The sequence below is a fragment of the Egretta garzetta genome, unplaced genomic scaffold, assembly GCF_000687185.1.
Source record: "Egretta garzetta isolate BGI_Z169 unplaced genomic scaffold, ASM68718v1 scaffold593, whole genome shotgun sequence".
Lineage (NCBI taxonomy): Eukaryota > Metazoa > Chordata > Aves > Pelecaniformes > Ardeidae > Egretta > Egretta garzetta.
The window spans coordinates 798,700-825,618 of NW_009259106.1; the positions used below are offsets into that span (position 1 = coordinate 798,700).

Below are 26,919 nucleotides of genomic sequence, written 5' to 3' on the forward strand. Positions count from 1 at the left end.
GGGGAAGCAGCCTTTCTGCGGGAAGCTGCTTTCTGCTCTTAAAAGTGCACTGGTGCGTGCAGGGGATCGAGGCTCGCGAATTTGTTATCCTTCTGTAGGCTTCTGCCAGCAAAGCTGACGAACTCAAGCCGTGTTTGTCATATTTTCTCATGTTTCTGGAAGCTCTTTATAGTTGGGGGTGGTTGTTGTTTTTAAAAGAGGGGTCTTTGGCAGCCGCAGTGCTTATCAGCTTGAAGATAAATGAGTCGTCTTCTGCCAGGGGAAAAAGTCCCACTGCAGATAATTCTGAGCATTACGATAACGCGTTACAAATTTTCGTCCCCTGCGGTGTTCTAATGAAAACTTAGAAATTCATCTAGAAAGGGTACATACGCACCCACGAGAGACCAAGGTGTCTTTGCAGTTGAGAGCAGTATCAGAGAAAGCAAAGACAGAAAATGAGCACTGAAAAACCCATCCTGACAATTCTGATAGAAAAGCATTTCATAATGAAATGACTTGGTGGGAAAACAGTCTGGGATATCAGAAATGCAAGTAAGCTACTGTTTTAAACATAGGTACGGAATGCATACCCTGCGATCCTAATTGCTAGTGTCGCGGGACTTTTTTTTTTTTTCCCTACTTACATGGGCTGAATTTAAAAGGTCTTATTCCTGGTGGGAAAAGACACAGAACACCATTCACCTTTTCACTTCGGGCTCACTTGGAACATGAAGAATCAACACAACAGAAACATTCAGTAGATGAAGGAGCAGCTGTGATCTCTGCTGACTGTGTGAAAGCTAGAACAGAGAAAACTAAATAGCTGTGGGCACAAACTTCAGCAGTAACATTTAACATACTGGCCTGGTTTGCTCTGGATTCAAAACGTTAGCAACAGAATGTCTCCTAAACTCACAGCCTTTATAGCAAACAATTAAATGTGCTATGAGCTTGACATCCCGATGAAAGGAAGTAAGTTATGCCTTGATCTTGAAATTGTGACCAGATCAGCTCATGAACAGCTACCGAAAAACATTTTAAATATTGTGGAGAAGCCTGACTCAGAAGAAACAGCTTCTTTATCTTTCCTGACAGGCCTCCCAATTACAGCAGCTGTAAGTTACTAAAGTGTAACTAATTGAAAGATAGAAGACACTCAGTATTAGCATATCAGGAGTATTAAAGAAGAGAATGTAGCGTTGAGACTTGAGTTGGGAACTGGGAAGGACGTACTGGTGACATTTGAATTGCTGTAACCACCTGTGACTTTTATATAAGCCTCCTAACAATTTAAGGGTCTCAAGTGTAGGTAGACCTGTCATAGATCCACAGTGATGCTTGTAAATGTGATTTCAATATCACAGCTGGAGAGTGTTATGCCAATTTTACTACGAAGTAAAGAAGAAACAGTAGCTACAAGACTAACAAAACCACAGAGGGGTAAGCCTTAGGCAAGGTTATTTCGCTCTTGATCCTGATATGTTGGTTGGGACAGAAGAATAGATTACAGGTGCCTTTGTAATTTATTTCACTAATAAAAAAGTAGAGAATCTGAGAAGAGTGGTCAAGTGAGGGAGGATGAAAGTGCAAGGAAAAGCTGCAAGAGTTGGGAAACAAATACAGGGCAGAATCAGTTGCGTGGCTTGGGAAAGAAAAGAAATTGGACAAAAACTTACAAAATAGTTCTCCTTTGTGGGGTTAGTGAAACTGGCAGCTTAACAAAGGTCAAAGTACTTCTGAGTCTGAGGAGTGAATAGTTTTCCAGATTCTATTTTGTTATATTTAATGTAGCTATTCTAGAGCCTATACACATTGCTCTACCAGTAGATGTGCAGGCCAGGAAGTTCTCATGGATTACTCATGGTCAAAACAGACTGAGAACGTGGGTACCAAATATCTAGGTACTTTAAGGAAGCCATTGGGATGCTTGACTTCTCTATATGCTTGTTCAACCATCGCTGTTCTGGTTCCTTGTTAGAAAGTGCCTATATAATAGGGCCACAGTTTTTCTCCATGCCATCATAGGGGTTACATGGTAAGTCTAATCAATATCACTTAAACAGTTTTGTACCCTGAAGACCTTTGCTATTTTAGTCCAAATGGTGAAGTAATTAGTATTGTAACAAAGAAGGCTTAAGCACGAGTCACTTCATCACCAGGTATATACACGTGTGTGTGTGTGTATCCATATCTTTCCATTAAAATGGTAATTGCCTTCTTATGAAAATTCTCTCAGCAATAGAAACTTGAAATTTTTGTTTTCCTTTATGTATAATTGGAACTTTGGAAAAAGGTCCTGGTGTCATTTTATTTTTGTTGAATCATGTTTTAATAGATCAGAGACTTAACAGTATGATTTGCTTTCAAGTGTTGGCTCTAACAGCAATGGTTTCCTCTCTGTAATACACATAACTTTGATGGTGTGTATTGGCAGAACTGAAGGTGATGGGAAATGTTTGCTCAAATAATCTTTTTTATAACAAAGATGTGATCCTTTATTTTCCAGAAGTACTAAGAAAAACAAGAGCCACAAACAACTTGGTACTCCTAGTTAGATGTTGTGAATTTTACCAACAGGAGATAATACCAAACAAAGCACTTTACAGTTATGACCTCAGTGTCTGCCAACACCAGCAAAGTTAGGTACTACAGGATGCTTGTAAGACAGGATTCAAGAGACTTTTGAAATAGTGTTAAATGTTTTGGGCTGGTATGTGTTTGGCAATTGCCATTTCAGAGGTATAGTTAGTCCCTTTTGGTTTTAGGAAAACCTAACTTTGCATTTTGGCCTTCTAAGGAAATCTCAAACTCTCACACATTCCAAGAAAATCAGCGGCCCATTCCTGGCTTAGTAGTCCCCATTCAAAGCTTTAAAATGTTGTCAAGTCCACTATGGGAGGGGATGTGATTTTTATGGAGATTTTTTTTTTTTGTTTTAAAGAAAAATTTGAAAGTCCACAATGGTTGGCATGTCAGTAGCTAGCGTAAATGGGATGCATTTCCTTTATGTAAGAAAAACCATGAGATTGCTGCACTGGGCTCCATAAATCATTGAATTCAATCAGCTGCATATGAATCAGGTTGAAAGCTTGTAAACTCTTTCACTTCCCTCTTCTAGTCCTTCAGTGTCTATGTTACTGCCATTTCCATCTGAGCTTAATGATGTTTAAACTGTAATATGAGCAAAGCTCCACGGTGGCTAGCTGAATGCTATTTGGGTTGATTTACAAGCATGCCTATATTCTTGAATTAATTTCCGTTTTTTAAGACCAGAAGAATCTTGTGTCGTATGTGTCCCCCATGTAGAAAACACCATTTGAATCTCAATCACAACTTCTTGTTAGAACTCGGAAATTTTTAGGGGAGTTCTTTTGTTTGTTTTCTTTTTGAAAAACATCCTGGTTTTGATTTAAAGAATTTAGAGATCTGGGCCTAACTAGCATGATCAGAATTGCAAACTCCAATGTAGCTTTTAATGTCTTTATTATTCACCAGCTACAATGCTAAAATTTTGCATAATGCAGAAAAACCAAGTGGGCAAATAGAAGAAAGGAAATAGAATTATGTAATTATTTGTAGTATAGTAGCACCTGGACAGTAGCTGTTGTGGATGACAGTGTGTGTACACTCTATTAAAATGTACTTCCTTCACTGAAGATACACTGCAAGCAAAAAGGTTGCATTTAAATATTACACAATATTCTGTAGTAGCTTAAGAACTTGACAGACTCTCTCAAAAAGTCCATTGAATTGTTTTATCTTCATTTGTTTTCTCTCAGATTCTCTTACTTTGTATAAGGTCTTTCTCTCTGCATTTTCAGCCTTTTTTTCCTGAAGTCATCCTTTTTAGTTTTTGTACCTTAAGCAATACTAATTTCATTTTATTTGCAGGGTGGCATAAAAAGTGAATCTTCATTTTGTGAAGATTCTCAGACTTTGAATGAATGCTAGCAAAACAACCTCACACGACCTGAGGCGGTTTGTTGTTTGCCTGTTTTACTAATGGCATTTACTGTTACCTCTGTTAGTTCACAGAAATTAATTGTTGGGTTTTTTACTGCATTTTTCCAAAACCTGTTTGTTATAATTGTCACTGCATGTTAAATATTTCATTTAAATATTAGGGCTTTATTGGAGTTGTATGCAATTGTCTTTTCACACATAAATTGTTTTCCCTCATTTTAGTTTGCCAGTCATACTGTACATATAGTTGGAAGCTCCTTAAACTAGAAACAAATGTTCCTAGAGCTGGAATGATAGGCAAACTTGTTTACAAGAAAGAATCACAGATCATATTAAGTTAAGCATATGGTTTTGTTTCCTTTCTCTTTTCATCTTTATCTCACATTGTGCCTCATGTTTGGTTCCCAGTAAGTTGAGCTTCATTTTCACTTCCCATACCCAGTCATGCTTGTGGAGTCACAGTGAAGCAAGAGGCTTGAGCTAAGCTGATATGCACAAGCTGTCTTTCTGCTTTCATCTTCCATCCCCATGAAGTGAACACGAGCATACATTCATTGACATAAAATTCTTCTCCAAAATTCTGGGAACATATGTGCAAAATATGTGCAATGGAAGAGCTGTGATGGACGAAAATGTTCAGAGAATTCAAGTTTTCTTTACTGCAATGTTAACTCACTCTGTTATAATCAAATACAATGGAGAAGGTGCAGTTAAGAGATGTGAAGTCCAGGTACTGTTTTTCTATAATTGGCTTTTCCTACCGTACATCAGTCTGTTCTTGATTGTGTGTGGCAGATTATCTACAGCTGCTACTGGTATCTACGGCTATTACTGGCTGAACTGTGTTCTGCTTGTTAGACAAAATGCTATCTTTGACCAGCATACTTACCCAAAATCATAGAGAGACCTGATTAGTGATGATTAATACTCTTCTTTTTTTTTTTAATCTTTGTGTTATCTTAATACTATGTGTATGAGCTACCGTGCTTCTTCCCCTAGTCATGTACCAGAACTGGACAGAGTGCTAGTGCAGTGCCTGTCTTCTTGCTGCCAGCGTCTGGCATCTCACTCTCTGTTCTAGCAATGGGGAGATGCTTTATTTCCCTCTCCCTTTTTCCTGGTTGGCAGCATTCTTCTGTTCTCTCTGGTTACGTTCTGGAGCGATCGCGTGATGTGGAGTGAGTTCTGAGTCCCAAAGAGGTCTGGGTGGTGAAGGGGGTTGAGTTTCAGTGCCACCTTATTCTGCATTGTCCACCGTAGAATGAAATTTCTCAGGTACAGGTTTTGCTCTTTTGGGGGGTTCGTACTAGTTGGAGAAAAACAGTTATGATGTGTTCTTGTGTAAACCCAACAGATTCCAGGCACCCAGAGCTGGACTATAAGACACACTGATTGGAAAGTGGAGTTAAAAGAAGAAAGAGAAGCACCCTTACTTTCTGCTGCCCTAAAATCTCTTGACCATTGCCCAGGATGTTTAATAGTAGTGAGATAAAAGGCAGCATGCTCGCGCACTTCTTTTTGCTGTCCACGTTGTAGGAAATTCAGGTGATGCCACTGATCACCTCTGTGGACTAAGCATGGATTTGAGAATAGAGGGTTTGTAGATGTACCTTTGGAGACTGTCCATCTTGTTTTAAGCAGATGCTTAAACAGATGTTACTAAGGAATAGTTGCGTTCTGTGATTGCTTATAAAACTGATGTGGGCATGTAATCTGTAAGAAAGCACTGGATCCAGACCAAGCGGGTTCTGCTAGGAAGGGAATGGACCAACAGCAGAAATCTGTTCTTCAGTCTTCATGTCCACGTGGAAAAGAAGGAGGAAAAAGAGAGATACCTACCTCCAAATGATGCCCTCAGTGGAACAGGTAGTAGTAATTAATGTGTTTACAGTAAGTGTTTGACGCTCTGGATGGTTTTGCATAATTAGACTGCAGAGTAGCGTGATTTTTGTAACGTATAGTAAATGTTCTGTGAAAGATGCTGTTCTTTGACAGGTGAACAAGATGCAGGAGATGATTGTTTATAAAACAGATGCCTAAAGTGTGCCAGAGAGTGATAGGGTTTTTCTGGAAAAAGTTTTAAATGCAGTTTAACCTGAAAACTCGGGGACTTGCTAGTGATGAGTAGCGGTGTAAGTGTTATTTAAAAAGAATGGAAAAGTATTAAAAACCTGAGAAGAATATCTTGAGACATCGGTTCCGCCGTTGTACTAAAAATGCATAGCTATCCCACCCGCTCTGTCACGCAGACGAAAATGATGTGGAAATCACGGAAACCCTTCCTACGCAGAGCAGCTCGTGTAATGTAAACTCCGGTGGCAGGGCTGTTGTGCAGCTGTAGGGCCGTATGGAAGCGCCGGGGGTGTTCCCCCTGCTCTCCAGGCAGTTGCAGCGCCTGCCTCTGCTTCACCAGAAGTTTCTCAAGCGTTTCTGCTGGCTATGGATGCCGGGCTCCTGGAGGGAAGAAACTGAACTTCCAGCGCGGGACCCGAGACTTTTTTAGCAAAAAGCGTACCCCAAAGCCCCGGTTCTTGCAGCTCCGAGGGGAGAACTCGGGCCTGCGCCAACAGGGAAAGGCGACCCCGGAGGCGATTCTCCGCGGGAAACCCACGTTTCCCTGCCCGTTCCCAGCAGCCTGGTAACGCCTCTCGCAGGCCCCGGGGAGCCCGGGGCTGGCACTCCCTCGTCCCCTGGAAACTCGCCGCCGAGGTAAGACGGCGGGATGCTTTCGTGAGTTCGTACGTGACGTGTTTTCTTCTGGCGAGGCGAACGCACGGCAGAAGCGGTGACGGAAGGCGAGAGGTCAGGGCAAATGAAACCGTGCTGAAAGCGCCTTTCTGTTGAGTATTCCTTTCTTTTTTTTCCTTTTGTTTTTGCGCGACTCGCTCTTGCCCTTTCAGTTCGCCGCATAGTCTGTAGTTGCGTTCGGGTTTGGCTGATGCGCTTTATTTGCCGACCTTGGCCATCTCCTTGGTGCTTCCAAATACAGCAAGGATGCTGTTGTGGCGGCGGCGGTGGGGGCTGCGGGTACCTCTGTAGCTCAAGACTCGTGAAAGCAGTCGTTAGTTGGTTAGTAAATGTGACCGAGGGGTAAGACACGAGCGCTTTCCCGCAGCCTCCTTTGTAGGAGACTTCTGCAGGAACCCGGTGATACTCCTGGATGGGAAGAGAGTCGGTGATGGACGGGAGGATCGGGTGTTTTAGAAACTTGCTATGGCTTCTTACCAAAATTAAACCAAACTCAAGCAAAATATTGGGGCGTGGGGGGTGCGTGTCCTGTGGAATTTATTACTCCCTGAGGAAGACATATTTGGTGACCCACTCTTGTAGCTGACTTTTTTGTCGAATGTTTATCATTGAGTGTTGAAAGGAATTTGGTGTTACTTAGTAACTTTGTAACTTATAACAGTAACGGCTTTGGAGACTTTTTTTTTTTCTTTTCCAAGTCTGTAGCAGACATTTGTTTAAATTTTAGTAGTGAAGACCAAAAAAAAAAAAAAGTGAAAGTTTCCTGGCAGCAGGCGCATAATTAGAAAGAAGGCTGGGAAAAGTAAGACTGGCCTTCCTTATAATGATGTGTTTACAGAAACTTGGAAAGCAGAGATATGCATTGGCTATCAAAGAGAAACCAACGTCTGCTGTTGGAACATTTGGGTCAGCCTTATATTAAGGAATATGGCACTGCAGAGCATACATCTAAAAATAGGACTGGACACATTCAATGTTTCATTAGGCTTTGAGGTCAAGAAACTCTTTTTCCACAGTATTCTGTGGCTGTATTGAACTGCAACCATGATTCCTGGGACCAAACCTTGTATTTCTGAAATTAACTACATAAGATGTATTACATATTGTATGGAAAGTTTTATGTCCACTGACAAGTCTGTGTGCGCAGAAATACACTGGTGTTCTAGGGTGGGAAAAGTTATGCTGATGTTCTTAAGGAAGCCCAACAGTTTCCAGGCATCCAGAGCTGGTCTGTGATTCACAATGCATACCAGACATAGAAGGATTAAGATATAGAACTGATAACAAGACGATGGAAAAAACATATAAAAAGTTAAATGGCTCTCGGCCCATGTCCATTGATTGTATCTGAACCACTTCACTATGAAAAGGGGGCAAATACTTGTGAGAACAGGATTCTGAGAGAGCTTCTCTTGCATCCCGCTTTCAGATGGGGAACAAAACTTGAAATTGGCTGTGAAATAATATTCTGGTACTAATTTTACTGGCCAGGAGGAGAAACCCTGTGGGAAAAGGTGGGGGCAAAGGGATGAGAGTTTGAATGAAAGAATCTGGGAAGATGGAGTAGGAAGTATGCAGATGTTCTTAGAACTTTTGAAAATCTTAAGAATATGCAGGTAGGATTTTGTTGGCATTAGGAGTGTCTTATTTGGATAAAACCATTTCTCTCATCTTTGAGACAGTAGAAGCCTGATAATCACAAAGTCAGAATTTACCAAGTTACCATAAACTGCGATCAGACACAGAGGTTTCCCTAAAGTTGGAATGGTGGATACATGGTAAAGGTTAGTTTGCAGTTGGCAGATATGTGTCACATAGCTTTTCTTATAGCTTTATGAGAGCCAAGCAAATATGTTTTCGGTTTTTTCGCTGAAAAACTTCTGAAAATTTAAAGTGTGATTTAAGTAACAACAAGCAGCCTGCTTACTGCTGTAAAATACATGGGTTTACGTTCTCATACTTGATGAAGTCCTAGAAAATTCTTTATTATCTTCAAATTATTCTTTGATTTTTTTTTTTTTTATTTTTTTTTTTGTAAGAACAGAGCAATTATATATATTGTCTTGGCCAAGCTCATCTTGCTGGGCACTCATGCACCTATTACTGTGGGCCTGTTATTTTTGACTAGCCTGAGTCTACTGCTTTCCCTTTGCAAAGACTGTGTGATGACTGCAACATATAAAACTTTGCAAAGTGTTATTCTACAGTAATTAGTGTTTTTGCACAATTACAATTATTGTAAAGTAATTATTGAGATCTATGGTTCCAGGCAACAGAAAGCAACTCACTATGCTCTGCTCTGCACTGAAGAATTTTTTGAGCTTATGCGACAGTTGTGGAGGGCATGATAGTCTACCTCCCCACAAACAGGAGTGGGCTTGCAGTTTTGTAATCCACTTTGTGGTCTGTATGACAGCAACAGCCATTTCTAATAGCTATGTTAGCTATGTTAGAACAGCATGCCTCCATTTCTGTAAGGACACAGTGGTAAATCTGATGAGTAATGTTCAGCTGCTGGATTTTGGGCACTGGAAGACAAAGGGAGCGCTCTGGCTGGAAGTAGCCTGTGGGATGCTGGTCAGTCGACTTACATGGAGAATTCCTTCTTTCTCTCCTGTGCAGAATTTCTTTCTATCACGCCGCTTCAAAATGATCCATGGGAGACTCACCTTATTTAAACTTACCTGCTTCTCAGTTGGGCAAAGCAAGCTGATCTGAGTTGTAAAATCATGTATTTGATGGGAAATTATTGTATTCTTCAAACAGCAAATGAATTTCTCAACCAGCTCTGCTTAAAGTAGCTGCTTTGTGATTTTACTCAGGCCAGGGTTAATGTGGACCCATGTGCCTGGGAGCAGAGCAGAGCATCAATCAGTGTGATGTCATGTATATAGGTTTTCTCTGTGTGTATAGTATCATTTCCTGTAGATTGTGAACAGTGGTAGGCACTAAACCTTGCAGACCTCTGGTTTTAAAAAGCTGAGTTTCTAAGATGAGAAGGTGTAGATAGATGAAGTGCATGGGGTGCAGCGAGGAGAAAGTGTTGGAAAGATGAAGATAAGCATATGCACTATTAGTTACATAATTTCTGTATTAAATGTTTTATGCTATTGTCATGTGTTTTTTCATTTGATGTGTACTCTCCAAAAAAGGAGTCTTCAAGTATTTGGGGGTCTGCTGGACCTGTGCTGACCTGACAAGAGTTGGTAGCCCTAAGATTTTATTTTTCCAGTAAAAATTTCAGGGTTATGTAGAACATATTAATTAACTGATAGTCCTGTGTATGCTTGAGAACATAATCATTGACTAGAAATCCTGGGAATATTCTTTAATCAAAACGTGCTTATGGGATTTTGCATTCATGAAACATCTCCCATCTTGGAAATATTCCCATTTGGAAGAATTAGGAAGAATACACACAAAGTTATTACTAACCAAGTTCCAGTATGCCCAGAAGACTCATTTTAACCTCTTACTCTGAAGAAAGTGAAGAGGAGAGTCTTTTGTGACCACAAGTGTCAGAACTTCCTGGAGCTTTACAGATCATTTAACATTTTGGTATTTATATAATTAAAAAAAAATGCTTACTATGCCATCTTAATTATCACAGAAGGAGAACCAATAATTAAGGCAGTTCTTTTTACATATGTGAAGTATACTTTCTAGATTAGCACACAAATAGAAAACGTAGGAAATATTTGTCCTCCCCATTGCTGTTTAGACACTTAATGTGGTCCTTCTCCCACCTGCTTGAGACATTCCAGCCCTTGCCAAAGCAGGAAGTTTGTATTTCCTTTATTGAAGCAGAAAAATGATTGTAATTAGTGTATTGTGCATGGCACTCCCTAGCGCTTTCCCTTTTCCACAAAGGGAAGGCGTTTAAGATGAACAGCATTTATTTATATATAAATAAATAAATACAATGGGCTGAATTTATTGCTGGGTCTTTTTCTGCCTGGTGCACCTGTGTGACATGAGTCAAGAAACACATGAATCTGCTTCCCTAGTTTGCATAGTGTGTGTATCTCTCCAGGGGTGATTTGAGTAAGAAATCTTGGATTAATTTAGATTATCTTAAACCACCCTTTGGTAGCAGTTATTCCAAATTATTCCTGTCCTTCCCAGGGCTTTCTTCTGAGATCGGGAAATTTTATTCCTCCACATCACCAAAAAAAATGTTCCTCTTGAAATTCCTTCTTGAAATGTTAGCAGTTTCAGAAGATGGTCTATATTGTATGTGCTAATCTAAAACATAGGAGAATTTAAAAACAATTATTCTAATTCTTCTTTTTGAAGAAACTAATTTTGTATCACAGTTCACTATAGGATATTTCAAAAAGAAAGTGGCAATGTGAGCTTGAGTTCATACTTCAGCCTTAAAAATGTGGAAGAGTTATTTAGCTGAAGAATTGAGTTTGTGCATCAAGAGCTGCTGTATTGCATTGTCAAGGTATCCAAGTTTTGGTAAATGTTCATAAGATGGCACATGCCTCATTTGTCCTTTTGGATTTGCGTAAAGTGAAGGCTTTCTAGAGCAAGGGGATTATTTGCAGACATGATGTGTCAGCCAGCAGAAATGTACAGGAAAAGATTTTTTTGGTTTTCATTGGCAGCATGGTTACATTTTTTTTTTTCCAGGCTAAAATGTAAAAATAGATTAACACACAAAAATCTGTTTTAGTAATGTTAATGTTTATACCAACCAACCCACCCCATCAAATTCACAGTGAAGAGTGATATTCTTGTCTTGTGTGCTACTGTACCTATTAAGGCAATGCAGTACCTCAGATGTGTATGTAAATAGTGGGAAAACATAGGGAGTTAAGTTCGCAACATCAGTATTTAACTCCTTGCTTTTAAGATCTCAGGCGGGATTGTTTTAGTCTTTGCATTACAAGAAAATGTCTGAGCTTTGCTTTAAAAGCATTGTATTTAGATGAAGATTCAGTCAGCTGGATTTAATTTTTAAATTACAATTTTAAAATAATTCCTCTCCTATGATGAAGAAGAATCCACTTCAGAGAGCAAGATGTACACGCAGCAAGTATCTGGTAGACTGGAGAAACTTCGTTAGGAGATCCTGCCTGGGCTCTAGTGAATAGAAAAAGAGTATGGAATATTTTGATTTTTTTTTTTTCTTTCTGTGCTGCTTCTGCTACAGAATAATTTAAAAAGTATAACCCCAGTTCTCCAGCCACGCTGAATATAGAAATCTGGTTTAAATCAAGACCTGCATGTATTACAGCAACTTTTCTCAGGAGAGCCAACCTGCTGGTTTTAGGCCAAGCTTTAAGCTGGGCTTGCTCCTACCCATTTTTGCACCTTACTCACAACTTATCTTTAGAAGACTTATCTTTAAAAAAAGGTCATTATGTTATTTCTGTAGTTGGATTTTGTCGTCTTTTAAAATTTTTACTGCATGGCTGAATTCATTCTTCTGAATCACAGTATGAAAGTAGTCACTAGAAACAGAATTGTTTCTTTCAGTTCTGTTTTAAAGACCATGTGCTGATGTACATGCAGATGTGTGTAAAATGTATGTTTCTGACCTCAAAGAATAGATAATGCAGGCTTTTTTAATGAGAGGAGATAATGCAAGTCTGTTTCTGTGAGCAGATTCACCAAGGCAACATAGAAAGTTTTGCACAAATTAAGGGAGAGTTTCCTTGCATAGAAACCCAGTGGTGCTGTATTTCTTCCAGCCCACCTCACTGTACTTATTTTGGCTCTGAAATATAAAGCCTTTCTTTTCAGTATTTGAAGGTTTCAGGAGGGCACACTGATTTATGGCTGTATTTTGCAGTGACCAAAGGTCTGGTGATTTTTTTAGTACAAGTGAGGCTTGAAAACCCCAGAAGTGGCCATAAAATCTTGTGGATGGGGCATTTTCATGCACTCTATATTTGTGTGTGATCTGTGTTTCCTGTCAAAACTTTTGGGGAATTAAATGAAAGCATGAGTTACTTGATACTGCAATACTGATGGTGAGTCTGTTGCAAGATGATGCCATTTACTTCTGTGCAAATCCGACACACCTAAAACCAGAGTTATGTAAAGAAAATTTAAAGGGAATACGTTATCCACATTGACAGAGGTGTTGGTGGGTAGCTACAAATGTCTTTCAGACATTTTCATGAAGAAGTGCCTTGCCTTCAGCAGTGTTCATCAGTATTACTCAACGGGCAAGCCACCAGACTGTATATTTTGCTCTGTAAACTGCAGATTCTTTTCAGCGAGGAGTCAGAGACTTTTGTGTTTTCTTTTCCACAACAGACATGTTTCCTCATCTGACGTGGCCAAGTTCTATTGTTTTGCTGTTTCTAAAGCTCCCTGATAATTTTCATATATCCATGATAATTCTCACAATTCAATGTCCTCACCAAATCACACGTTTATTCTTTCATACATAACCTTTGTAGCCCATTTTCTCAGGCAGTAAATAGTTCACCATACTGTTTGGCTGTGTGGGAGGAAGTCTTGATTTCCTATAAATCTTCGTAGTTTTTCTATCTTTATAAAAATCTGGAGATTTGCATGTAACTTAAAAAAGAGGCACACCTCTTCTATTAGTTTCTGCAGACATACAAAATCCAATTTATAAAGTGAGACTACGGAAGTTCAAACTATATTGAAAGTACATTATGTTGTCTATGAGTGTCTAGGCTGTGACATGTTGTTTCCTTTCTTTTATCTTTAGTGGCTTTTGGATTTTCTGCTACAGATTTTGAGGTTATTAACTGTTTAACATTTTCTTAAGTTGTTTGTCATTCTGGAAAATGTTTGCTTCCATTTTCTGCTTTGTATTAAAATACTATCTAAACCTCTTCTTTTTTTTTTTTTAAAAAAAAAAGAAGAAAAAATTTAATATCAGCTGTATTTCAGGAACATATGTGCTCATAGGACACAGAACTTTCAGAAAAAAAAATTAGGAGCTGCTTTCATATATATGCAACTAAATTGGATGAGTGGTGTGTGCGTATTTGTCCACATAGATGGAGAGAAAAAAAGAATGCCTATTAAAATAATACCAGAATGATATGCCAACATTTCCTCAAACAAAGAATGAACTTTAAACCACTGACTCTGACGTTAGTTCTATGGTTGTTTCTGGCCCATAAAACACAGTATCTCTAAGTGTTTCTGAGATTTTAGAAATAAAAATTATACAAGTGATTCTAAAGCTCTAGGTTCCTGTGTCCCCTTCCCTTCAAAATGTAATGGTGTTGCTAATGAATAGGTATAAAGAGCTAATTAATGTCAATAATGATATTTATCTGAATCACATGGAATACTGAGAACAATGAGCAGAAGACTCAGAAATCAGGATCTCTCTGCCACGTCTCCCTTGCTTTCCCACCACTTCTATGGCTGCCGTCAGCAACCAGCTGCAAGCAACATGAGCCTTCTCTGTAGCCCTAGCTGGAACATATTGCAGTAATCTAGTCTTGATGTCAAAGGCGCGTCGTGTGGTACGCAGACCAGTGCATGGTGGAACCATTCCCAGGACGGTGAAGCTCAGCACTGACCACATGCATTGCAGTTCACCACACAAGATCAAGGACCGGATTTCAACTCTGAGGAATCTTTTAAGGAGCGAAGCAATGCTTTCTGGAGCATGAGCTGTCATTTTGAAGGAGCGGGCTTTTGCAATTGCCTGTAGAGGCTTCAGCATATCCAGCTGGTCTATGGTACCTCACTGGGCGTGTTCTTATTGCAAACAAATGATTGCAGGGATTCTGCAGGTTTGCAGAGGTATCAAGAAATTTGGATCCCAGAAACACATGCGCAAGTAGTGGATGTTCTGTTCATTACAGACTGCAGTAATAAATCAGGGCATTAACATGTGAGGGCAAATGTTATAGTTATAAATTAGTTTCAGGTTCTTTTGCCATGCATGTCTTGAGATGAAGCAAGCCATTCCTACACTTCTTACAAGGATCTGATTATTATTTATGGGCATGGCTCTTTGTATGGTGAAATGTTTGATTCAGGAAAAGTATTGATTTAATGCTAGATTTAGCATGTTGTTTTACTAAAAGGCAGTAAAATACTTCTTGTTTCATCCTTTTCTGACTGCAGTCTGTTCCTCCTACAAACTGACAGGCAAGGCATTTCATCCTCACTTTGAATACTCTTTGAAGGCTGTTTTGTAGGACTTCTGTAACTTTGGAAAGTTAACATTCCTGTTGGGTACAAACTTTGGACTTTTTTGGTGGTAGATTGTAACTAGAAAAGAGGAGTGACCTAGGGACAGCTAATTATAATGAATTACAAAAGAACTCCGTTGGCCACTGAGGTTAATTATCAGCTTGCAACTGAAACACAGCACTCACATTATGTCCTTTTTTGGATTAAGAAGATAGATGTTTGTGCTTTAAGCATTAATGCCTACAAATGCAAAAGACAGGCCCTGTTTACTGAGTGAATTCTTGTATGAGTACTGAATTAGAGGAACTGTTTGCAATGCTAATATTTGAAGTAGCATGCTCATTGATAAAGAGCAGAGCAGAATAGAATTGGAATGCATTTAAGCAGGAAGCTTGAACTATAGTAGATGAAAGTTGGGGGGTTGAGTGAATTTGTATGAACATACAAAGCTCTGGGATGCCTAATATTTTTTAATATCCTCCCTTTTTCCAAAAAGATTTCATACATCTGCCAGAATTTCCAGTACTGGCAGAGCAAGGTTGGTTTTGCAGAGTAATGGAGAATTGACTAACGAGAGTGAAACTAGGATGTTTGGGAGACATTTGTAAAACGTGTTAATAGTACTTTTTTAATTAATTGAAATGTTTAAAAAATGCCAGGGCCTCATATAGAAAGTGATACAAGACAGAAGCAGCATGTCCAAGAGATTAAATTCTTCACAAAGCTATAATTAAATAATACTTAATGTGCTGTTGAGTTAGGGAAATTGTCTCTCTGTTATCATTGTTGGTCTTTGTGATAGAGGAAGAATCACAGAAATCTGCTGCCAAGCTTCCTGAGTTACTGGTGTTAATCTTTGTGGTCGGTTGTTGAGATTATTCTCAAATGCTTCCTCTATTTAATTACCTCAGATTCCTCAAGAGTTTTATTATAGGTTGTCCAGTGTTTTTCATGAAATTGAAAACGTCTTTGACAAGAGTAACTTAAAAAGGAAGCAAGATTAATTTCTCGGTTAATTGCCCTTCATTTTGGAAAATTTAGGGTTTGCTAAAACCACTGACCACTGGCAAAATTTGTAGAATAATTTAAGCTTTCATGTGTGTTCATAGTTGGTAGAGGTAATGGCAGCATGCTGCCTAAAGGGAAGGAAAGAGGTGGTGATAGGGCTTTTTGGAAGATGTGGGACACACGAAAAAAGTATTTCCCCAATTGGTCTAAGAAACAGTTCAATGTTTCAGAGCTTTCCTTGGATACTCTTGGATGTATACATTCAGGTCTAAATTAATTGGTTGTCCTGTAAATTGCTGACTGTGCCTAATATTCTTGTTATCTGTTATCAGGTCTTGTGTTGTACAGATCCCCATCATATGAATATTGCACATTGGTGTGCAGACTGGCGTGTTGTGGGGACAGGAGCATGTGTTTAAACTAAACTATCATGCTTTTGGTTTAATGGAACCTTTTTTTCAGGAAATATTAGTAGATTTGCTGTGATAATAGTACATGTTGTTTGGATTTTTTCTTCCCCAGTAAACCCCCAGGATTACATTTTCTGTTGTTGATGAATTTACACACTGGCCTAATAACTGAAAGACACGTAAGCAATCAGAAATAATAGTACATCATATTCAGGCTATGTCAAGTCAGGCTATGGCTGGGAATATCACAAAGTTATAAAAGTCTCTAGGAAGTGTCCAGTTTAATTAGTTACACCTCATTAGCTCTAAACTTGACTGTTTCTGTTCCAGAATAAGTGTGTATACGTCAGTAGTTTGGAGTACTTGTTGTGGTAGGAGTATCTGTTCTGGTATAATTCTGCCTGTAGACCAGCCCAACTGATTCCTTCATCTCTCGTTTCCTAGTCCAAAACAGAGGGAAAAGCAGCATTTCTAAACTGTAGTACGGTAGGCTAAAACTACTGCAGATAATTAGGACAAGTTGTGGTTAAGCAACAGTTCACCAAGTGATACTTAGCTGGTATGGAAGGAGGTACCTTCTGGTTTATATAAAATTTCTAGACATTTTTGATTATATAGTATTTCTAGACATTTTAAACTGCTACTCACCTGATAGTGGCACAGTTTCTTCTGAGAAGAAGAGCTTCATTGTGTGAGCTTTCTCATTATTTCATTTATTTTGACTTGCAGTCGTCTTATGTTAGTTTTGCAACGCAGAATTTATATTTTCATTTAAAATTATTAAATTTTCTGCAGTTCTCTGTAATGGGAAGAGTTGGTATCTTTGTAGCTTTTCTGTAGCGCAGGCAGTCAAATCATTAAGTAGCAGTTACAAAGCAAGTTTACACAGTGTAAACCATAAAAGATGCTAAAATATGTCAATAGGACCCAACATTGGAATGATTATAAATATGCATGGATCTTTGCAAGTTGCATAGTATTACCTTTTCCATGGTCATTTAGCAAAAGTTCTCCTTGAGCTCCTGAGAAAGCCTGCCATATCCCTTAATAGGAAGGCTTTTCTATTCCAATTTTTGAAGCAGATGATGCCATTCATCACTGTTATTTAAATGACCTGGATTTGTCTGCCTTGATAAGTGTTCCCTGTGATCTGAATATTTAATTAGAACTTGGAAGATTCTCCAGTGTGACGCCAGGGACACTGAGTTAACATCCACAATTCTTGCACTCCTTTATGTATAGGGACATCTTCCAGGCTTGAAAAAGAGCTTCTGTATTTTCACTGCTAAAATCTGCTAATAAAGGTTGACATGAAAGGTGGTATATTTAGATTTTATGACAACTTTTCTGGGAAGAGAGTGGAGATTTACTTACTTCAACCACACTACCAAATGCTTATCAGATGTCTTCCATTTCTGTCACTTAACTGGGGACTTGGGTATAAAACCTTTGCATCTCCAAGTATTTCTGTGACATTTAAGGAAAGGCAAATTACTGAGACACTTAATTCACCTTAAAAAATTACTCCTAAAGCACAAACTGAAATTTTAAACAAATTATTGTAATACATGGATGAATTTTTAAATGTAAATTTTCAGATTTGTTTGAATTAAGTTAAATTCATAAAAAGTTGCCTGATTTTTAGAGCTACTAATTACCGTTGCTCCTGTTAGTTTCAGTGGAATGCCTGTGTGCCTGAACAAACTGGCTACTGGTTTGAATTTCTGAATACATTTACACAAGTTTAGAAAGCTGCTGCAGCTTGTTTTTTCTATGATAAAGCAAAAAGATGATAGATTTAATGTGTACATGTTCAGCTAGCATATCAGTTCCTCTTGTGGCTGCTATGTATAGTAGGCTAACTTGCATAATAGTACTGTAAGGATAGATGAGAGAGAGAGAGAATTGCAGATGAATTTTTTTCCATTACAGCTCATTTTAGCAGATGTTTTCTCTGTTTCCAAAATTACTGTGCAACACAGTACAATAGTTGAAACTTAATGGAGAATTATAACTTATTTAACAGGAATTATGTCATCCAGTCAGCAGATTTTGGTGACGTTTTATTGTAAGATTTGATTAATGTTAGATAAATATAGTTGCCATATTATTTAAAACTGTGTTTTGAGTCTAACTTAATTCCTCTGCTTTCCCTGACCTTTTCTGAAAACTAGGCATTAATTGAAACCACTGCTAAAATGACATTTTAGAAAATGAGTGTTGGCTGATGCTAATAATTCTGCATATAGTTATAGAATAAAGAAAACCTAATTATTTAGTAAGCAGCCAACTCACTGATCAACAATAGTATACAAAGATGAAACTGGTCAAATGACTGTTGTTATTTATACCTCTGTTGTTCAGGCAATCAAGTCTTAAGCTACATGTCTTAATTTTTAGTGAAATGAAGGCCTATACCATGTGCCTGGAGACAGTGTGTAAACGTTGCACAAATACCCTCCATTTGAAATCTTTAGATAGTTCCAGCAGCAGGGGTGAAATTTACTCCGGTTATTCACTGTGCATGCTAGCCCATTTAAAATCACTCTTCTCTGCTGTAACCTAAACTTTGGCTTTACTTCCATTAAAGACTTTGTTAATTTTATGGCAGCTGAATTAAAAACATATAAGTGAATTAAATGTACGCTGCCGTTCAGAAATAAAGTGGATATAGGAGTTCTTTCTTATCCTTCACGATTGCAAACTAAAGGTATGGCTTCACAAACCCTGCCTTGGAAGGGACATCCTCGCCAGCAGTGTGAGTCGTGTGAGGTCCAGCTTTCAGGTGCTTGTTCCTGGACAAGCACCACTCTTCTGTTGCACTCTTTAATCTGAAGCAGTGAACAGATCCAAGTTTAAAAGAACCAAAAAAACCCACCGAGAAGCCCTGAAACAAAACTACAAAAAAACCCAACCAACAAACAAAGCCACCAATCCACTCAGATTCTAGGGTTACTTTCAACTTTTAACTCACTTGCTCCTTCTGCTTAAGGATCCTAAGCTGTTGTGCCATCACAACTGGATGTGAAAGAACAGGGAAGGACTCACAGGAGTATTTGGGGATGTCTGACTGAGGTAAGGGGGATGGAGAATCCATGGTATCATAAGACCATGTGATTCCTAAATGAGAGCATTCACGTGGTATTCAGTGTACTCCATCTTCATTTATTTGCTGCATACCTTTACTTGATTAGCGTTTTCTTTCCGGAGAGTCACTGATGTAAACATGGCAACATTTACTGTAACTTTTCAAAGACTGTGTGTTGCACAGCTGCAGCTAAAAGCAGTAGGAGCCACTCGGTGAACTACTCTCAATATTTTTTTTTGAAAAAGCAGAGGACAAAATTACTTACCCTGACTTTTTGTACTGCGGTAAATACATTTTTGTGTTTGTGTGTGTGTGACAGTGCCTACATAAATTATGTTCTCAATAAAATTCTATGCCAGCAAATTTTGCATGCAGATTTGAAGCAGGAGTTGGATTATTGCTCAGCACTGCTCACTAGAAATACTATAACTAGAATTTATGTTTACATTAATTACAGCATGAACATAAATTTCTCTGGGCACTTTTATTCTTCGTGTACTATGTTGATTGCTTTTTGTCTCTCAATATATGACACAAACAATAAAGTCAAGCAATCTCAGTAATGGATGCAAAAAATTGAGTGCAAGGACTATCTTTTTCTCAGAAAAACCTTGTAGGTCCACTGGGTTTTGCTGCACATTTGATTTATCTTTATTGTGTACAATCAAGGAGTCCTATTGTTCATGGTGAAAAGCTCAACAGACATATGGGTGGCAACATCTGACTCTTAGTAAATGAGTATCATATGCTAGTCTACAGTAATTAACTAACTTTTTCAAAATAATGTCATGCTAGAGATGAGGGATGGTAGTGATGCTACCTTAAAATGGAGGGTTCGTCTTTTTCAGGCTCACAAAGAGTAAGCAGCAAATAAAACTCTGGTAGATGCTTGTGATTATGTCCTGCTTTTGACCAGTGGATTAGGTCTCTCTTTTTAATTTATCACTGTCTAAGGTTTCTAGAGGAAATCCCGAGTCTACTGAAGTCAAGTAATAGTAATTACAACTTCATCCCTTGCTTTTTACTGGAATTATGTATGCCTTACACATATCTTTTTTTAGAGATTATGCAGCTCTCTTCCTCTGCAGTTGGTGCAATTTAAAGGTGGTTTTCATTACACATTCTGTTTTCAGTGTTGTACCCTGAGCTCCAACTCTATGTTCTAGTCCCTTGCAGCTAACTACTGGCCTTATATGCTGATCCTTACTGAAGACTTTGTGGACACTTCTGAGTGTTTAAAGCAAGATGTTAAGTTGCAGAGAGGTTTCCTATTAAGGAAAAGTGATGTAATGTCAGTGGAATACAGCCAACTTCTCTCTGCTCATTTTATTTATATTAGCTGCATACCAAAGAAAATGCCCCATAAAACATGAGTGCTTCTTGCTATATTTAGCCAAGCTAATTTACTAATACCAGGAGATTATGTTTATATGCAATGGAAATAATTATAAAAAGATTTGGGGGCATCTTATTGAAATAAAACAGGTTGAACTTGGGAGAAGTAAATAACAGATTTTCTCCCAGTGCATAGAAAGACTCTAGGGTATCTTTTAGCATTTGTGCTTGCAATATATGCATTTCTGTGCTGAAAAGCATTGTTTAACATTTTAATTGGACTCTTTTGCTGATTGTTTAAAGAACACAATGTACAAGGAAGTTATTTACATTGATCTGAGTCTTTTTAGTCTTAGCATTGTAGTTGTCCTCACATTTAACTTATGTGACTACAACCAATCTTGCCATACACGTTCCAGTCTGATCTTCTGGTCTGAAATATTTGCATTCATCTTCATACGGAATACAGTGTGATACTGTGCTCTTTTTTGTGGTGTTTAAAATCAATTTGGCATGTCTTTTGTTGATTATCTTCTCTGACTTTCCTTTAGGACTACTTTTTAAATGAGTAAATGAGTCCCCTTTTTAATGAGTAAATATTTTTGCCTGGTTTATGTTCAACTCTTTGTTCTACAGCTGATGGTGTTGATAAATAATCACAAGATTTCTTCCTGACTCTAACAATGCTACTTCATAACGCTGTTAAACAATTTGACCTTTTCTATTAATTTTACTCCTACATGGTGACCCTAGCTGGGTGTGGTAGTGTTGAAACTGTGGATCCTCCCTGATACTAAGTCCGCCTAAAAGAATATTCCCCACCAAGAGTAGCTGAGTACATTTGTTAGCTGCTGATAAATAGGAGCTGTCATGCTAGTTAACTACATAATGCATATGAAAAAAAAATGGTACTTTTAAACTAATAAATTAAATTTTAAGTCCAGTGTGACTGTGAAACAATGTGGTGTACTATGAGATCTGCAGTTGACTCATGATCTACTAAGTTGTGGGCAGGGGAAAGATTTTTGGGTAATGTTATTTTTGTCTGCATTACTGAGGATGTGTTGAACATTTTATGTGTTTTGTGCTTAAATCAGAGTTGCCTGTCTTCATTTCGAAGCCAGTGCTTTATTGGGATGACTTCTAAAGAGGGTTCTTTAAGAGGGTCTTCATACATTCTGACATTTAGCATCTGATTTACACACTCTGAACTGCACTCTGGAGGTTGTACTACCGCTCATGTAAGTGAGATGCCATACATGAGATGATGAGAAAATTTCCCTATGTGTCTCCTTTTGACTAGAAGAATTAGAGCAACATGACAGCAAACTGGAGTGTTGCAAGGCCAGAAGAAAAAGGCGAATGATCTTTTAGGCCTATCAAAAATCAAGTATCATTGTTTTACACATCTGGAGCTTGTTTTGAAAATATAAGGCTATTTAATATATAGAGGATTTCAAAATGATTGCGAGATTCTGTTGCTATTTCCAAGTATGCAGATCTTTTCTCATTCATTCTGAATGATTCATTAGGGAAGTAGATCATGCTGCTAAGAAATCATGAGAAAAATTTTGAGTCAACTAAGGGTCGAAAAACATTTCCTGCAATTATGAAGTATGTTAATCAAGCTGGGCCTTTGTCTTACAGATTTCTCTTATTTTCAAATATCAGATTTTAAACATAAGACAAATTTAAACAAAACAAAAAACCTTGGTTCATGAGATGTCATTTCTAGTATCTTAGGCTCTTGAGGACAAAAGTTCTCCCTAGTGTAGAAGATCAGACATAACTAATCTGTGAAGTATTGCCTGGATAGTGTACAGCAAGAATTATGTGCTATCAGTTCTTGCTTAGCAACGTTTATTTCCCCATTTTTAAAACTAAGGCCTGATGGATTAGTTATTATTTAAGCAACTTTAATATTGATGTCTTGAAATCTGTTTGGAAAACTACAGTCTCTGAAGGTTTATGAAATGACCAAAAAATGGACAGCTTCAGGAAACATTGCCTTTAGGGCGTGAGAATGTAATTAATGTGGTAAGTCTAAGCACATGGGCTTGTTAGAGCCTTGGCATGCAAAAGAGGATGACCATAGGGGAAATAACTTATTTCTTTTCAAATAAAAATCCTAAGAAGCTCAGTCCTTCTGCAAATCTGTGTGCCCATATTCTCTGATATATGGCACAATTGGTTGGAGAACTTAAATGTCTTTGCTTTATTTTGCCCTCTGTGACAAAAACTACAATATTTTAAAATGCTCTCTGGTGTCTCTAGCTCTTCAAATTCCATTTAATCATTCCTTGTTCTGCAAAAAAATTATCATCGTATTTTGTACAAATTGTCTAATCAATTAGTTGACCTCAAATAATCCAAACACTTGTTATTGTGTAACGCTTCTGTTCAGTGCTGTGTTTGAGGTTTCTTCCTGAAACTGAAAAGGAACCAAGGGATCCTTCAGATGAGAAACAGGATCAATGTACTATGTAAGTTTTGTTTGTGACTACAGAGTAGCTTTAGTAAACTGTCATAGAGACATAAGGGTCATGTGGATTCTAACAGCTATAATAACTATCCTTTAGTTCACAGTAGAAAACTGTAATAGACAAGGGTATTTTAGACCAGTGTTTTCCAAAGAGTGGAGCATGCTTTTCTAGAGAAGCTAGCATGTGAATTGAGGTAGAAGGTAAAGTAATGAATTTTGGTATTGTATACCCTAGGTAGCTCTTCTGGAGCTCACAAGGGGTGGTGAAGAGGTGGTGACAGCCAGGAAGAGTCAGGGAGACAGACAAGAAGGCAGCAGTTAGAGAGAGGGACGTCAGTGAGAAGAAAAATTGAAGACAGACCATTGTTATACCATGATCTGAATATTGCTGAGAGGAACAGAGGATCGTGCGGAATCTCATGGTTCATACAGGGAGAACCACAAGATCCACACTGATGCTGCCTGTAGTGCTACCAATTTTGGTATTGTCAAAATCCCTCTGTCTTTGAAGTAACCTACAAGTCCAAAATTAAATTTTTGATATGGAACTGTAGGTTGCATGTTCAACCACAGACAGATGAGATTTTTTCTTTTTTATAGCTCATCTCTTTGGGAGGTGAAGGATAGCTTGAAGTCCAAGTTGTCATGATACTTGGTTTAATTGTAAACAATACTGATTGTTTTACATACAGATAGTGTTAACTTCACTGTGAAAGATATGTATTGCTACCTTTACATCTTATTAGCACTTACAATAATGGAAACAAAGCATGGATTTTTTTGTTTTTAATTTCAATTCACTAACAGTGATTTACCAGTAGTTTCCAAATGTAATCTAAGTACTCTACTTATGTTAAGGAAACAATTTATATATATTTTGGACACTACTAATTATTCAATGTAAAAACATTCTTCAGTAAGGATAAAACATAAACTGCTGTTGGCCAAGGTAAACTAAATTTGCTTTCACTGTAGGAATAGATAAGCCGCTTTTCTCATCATCCATTCTGGAATGTTCATTTTAATATAAATCTAATCTTAATAAATAAATAGGGGAAAATATAACTTTGGACCCCCAAATCAGACAAGTGCTGTTTCCAGGCCAATATTCTTTCTCCAAGAGTGTCCAGTTCCGGGCTAAGAAGGTGCATGAGTCATCAAAATGATGAGTCCCTAAAGAGAGAATCTTCCTTCATAGTTGTCAGACAAAATGGGTTTAAATCTTGAAGAATACACATTTCTTGGTAACTAGCTTTTTACAAACTACCCCATGATCAAACTGAAGACAAGCAAGACATGTTTGTTTTAAAATAGTAAAATTACTTTCTAAAGTGGGTCCATACATCGTCTCTGAATGTGTAAATGTTAAATAATATGCACAGTACCCTGGTTTTTATTATATTAGACATCAATATGCTGTACACTTAAAATATTTCAAGAAACTCTCTGAATAAAGATTCATTTTCAGCATATTTGTTTAGCAAGATGTGTTTAACTTCCTAGAAATTGAGACTTAGACAAAACATAAAGCCAGAATCTCTTATGGTATACACACTTATTTTAAATGCCTTCTAGCTTGTATGGTTTAGCTAGACACCTCATGCTAGTTTATACCTTACTCTGTATATATAGCCTACATTAGCAAGTAGTACCCAGAAACAAGAGTGGCTCTGTAGAGTGAAAAAAACATACTGAGGGCATGATATCTACACTACACATTTCAGAGTTGCTGAGTTTGGGGGTTCGTTTTTTCAGTTTGGACTAGCTGTAGTCTACTCCCATGGGCTGAAGCCCATTAGTGGCTGGAGTTCTTTGCATTAGTTGCACCTGACAGGAAATCCGATTATGTTCTTGAGAGGCTTCTCCAGGATACAAACTGGATAACCAGCAAGTGGGGACAATTGGAGATTTGCTTCAAAAGCACATTTCTGATCCAAGGACACAAATGCAGATGTGTCCTTACTGTCCTCTCAGGAGAAGTGCCAGTCTGTGTGGTTCCTTGGTTTTGGCCAGTCACCATGTTGGTTACTATTTTATTTGGGAAAAGTGAAACGTGGTCCTTTCTCTTATTTTCTCTGGGTAAGAAGGCTGACTCCTTTTGCTAAGAGCTAAGTGAGATTCAAAATGGTTTTAGAGAAGGGACTAGCCATACAGAATCACTGGCACAGTATTTGGCCCTAACAAGTGTTTATCACTACACAATTTATCTGTATGATTCCATCTTTTTAATCGCATTATACATCACTTAAAGCATGTTCGGGGAAGGCTTAGTTCAGGGAAGAAGTCCTTACTGTATAAGTCTCTCATACTAAAGGTTACTTGATATATTAAGAAATAAATAGTTTTTGAAATAAATCATTTTTATGGAAAGTTTTTTCACTCAAAAGTGCAAAAGCATTTATTTGCTCTGTCATTTATATGTAATGTATTCATAGAATCATTTGACTGGAAAAGACCTTTAAGATCATTGAGCCCAACTGTACCTATCCACTACTAAACAATGTCTCTAAGCACCTCGTCTACCTGTCTTTTAAATCCCTCTAGGGATGGTGACTCTACCACTTCCCTGGGTAGCCTGTTCCAGTGCCTGACAATCTTTCGGTGAAAAAATTTTTCCTAATATCCAATCTAAACCTCCCCTGGTACAACCTGAGGCCATTTCCTCTCGTCCTATTGCTTGCTACTTGGGAGAAGAGACCAATACCCATCCTCACTACAACCTCCTTTCAGGTAGTTGTAGAGGGTGATAAGGTCTTCCCTGAGCCTCCTTTTTTCCAGGTTAACCCCAGTTCCCTCAGCCACTCCTCATCAGACTTGTGCTTCAGACCCTCCACCAGATTCGTTGCCCTTCTCTGTCCTTCTTGTAATAAGGGGCCCAAAACTGAGCACAGTATTCAAGGTGCAGCCTCACCAGGGCTGGGTATAGGGGTACGATCACTTCCCTACTCCTGCTGGCCACACTATTTCTGGTACAAGCCAGGCCGCCATTGGCCTTCTTGGCTACCTGGGCACACTGCTGGCTCATATTCAGCCGGCTGTCAACCAGTACCCCCAGGTCCCTCTCTGCCAAGCAGCTTCCCAGCCACTGACCCCCAGGCCTGTAGCGTTGCATGGGGTTGTTGTGACCCAAGTGCAGGGTCTGGCACTTGGCCTTGTTGAACCTCATCCAGCTGGCTTCAGCCCATCGATCCAGCCTGTGTAGGTCCCTCTCTAGAGTCTTCCTCCCCACAATCAGATTGACACTCCCACCCAGTTTGGTGTCGTCTGCAAACTTGCTGAGGGCATACTCAATCCCCTTGTTCAGATCATTGTTAAAGATGTTAAATAGAACTGGCCCCAATACCGAGCCCTGGGGAACACCATTTGTGACCAGCTTCCAACTGTATTTAACTGCATTCACCACCACCCTTTGGGCCTGGCCATCCAGCCAGCTTTTTACCCAGCAAAGTGTATGCCTGTCCAAGCCATGAGCCGCCAGATTCTTCAGGAGAACGCTGTGGGAAATGGTGTCAAAGGCTTTACTAAAGTCTAGTCCTACTACATCCACAGCCTTTCCCTTCTCCACTGAGTGGGTCACCTTGTCATAGAAGGAGATTGGGTTAGTTATTCCATTTAAGCTTTTCAAGCACAATGTGCTGTACAGTTAGTTAGCAGTTTTAAAAAATGTTAAATTCTCACCGTTAAATCACTTAATCTATTTACCAGGGAAATACTATTTTAAATTACGTGTTGCCAGGTAGTTAGTATCTTCCTGG

General features: G+C 38.5%; 1 protein-coding gene across 4 annotated transcripts in view; it reads left to right on the plus strand.

The window, feature by feature from the left end:
* The window catches only part of PALLD (palladin, cytoskeletal associated protein), a 206,732-nt gene that overhangs the window by 133,878 nt on the left and 45,935 nt on the right, over nucleotides 1-26,919 (plus strand). Inside the window, exon 1 of one of the 4 annotated variants that reach the window (XM_035890900.1) lies at nucleotides 6,627-6,654. The exons of the other annotated variants lie outside the window; for them this stretch is intronic. The gene's annotated coding sequence lies outside the window, so the exon portion shown is untranslated. Of the gene's footprint in view, nucleotides 1-6,626; nucleotides 6,655-26,919 lie in introns of those variants that run through there. 4 annotated transcript variants of the gene reach the window in all.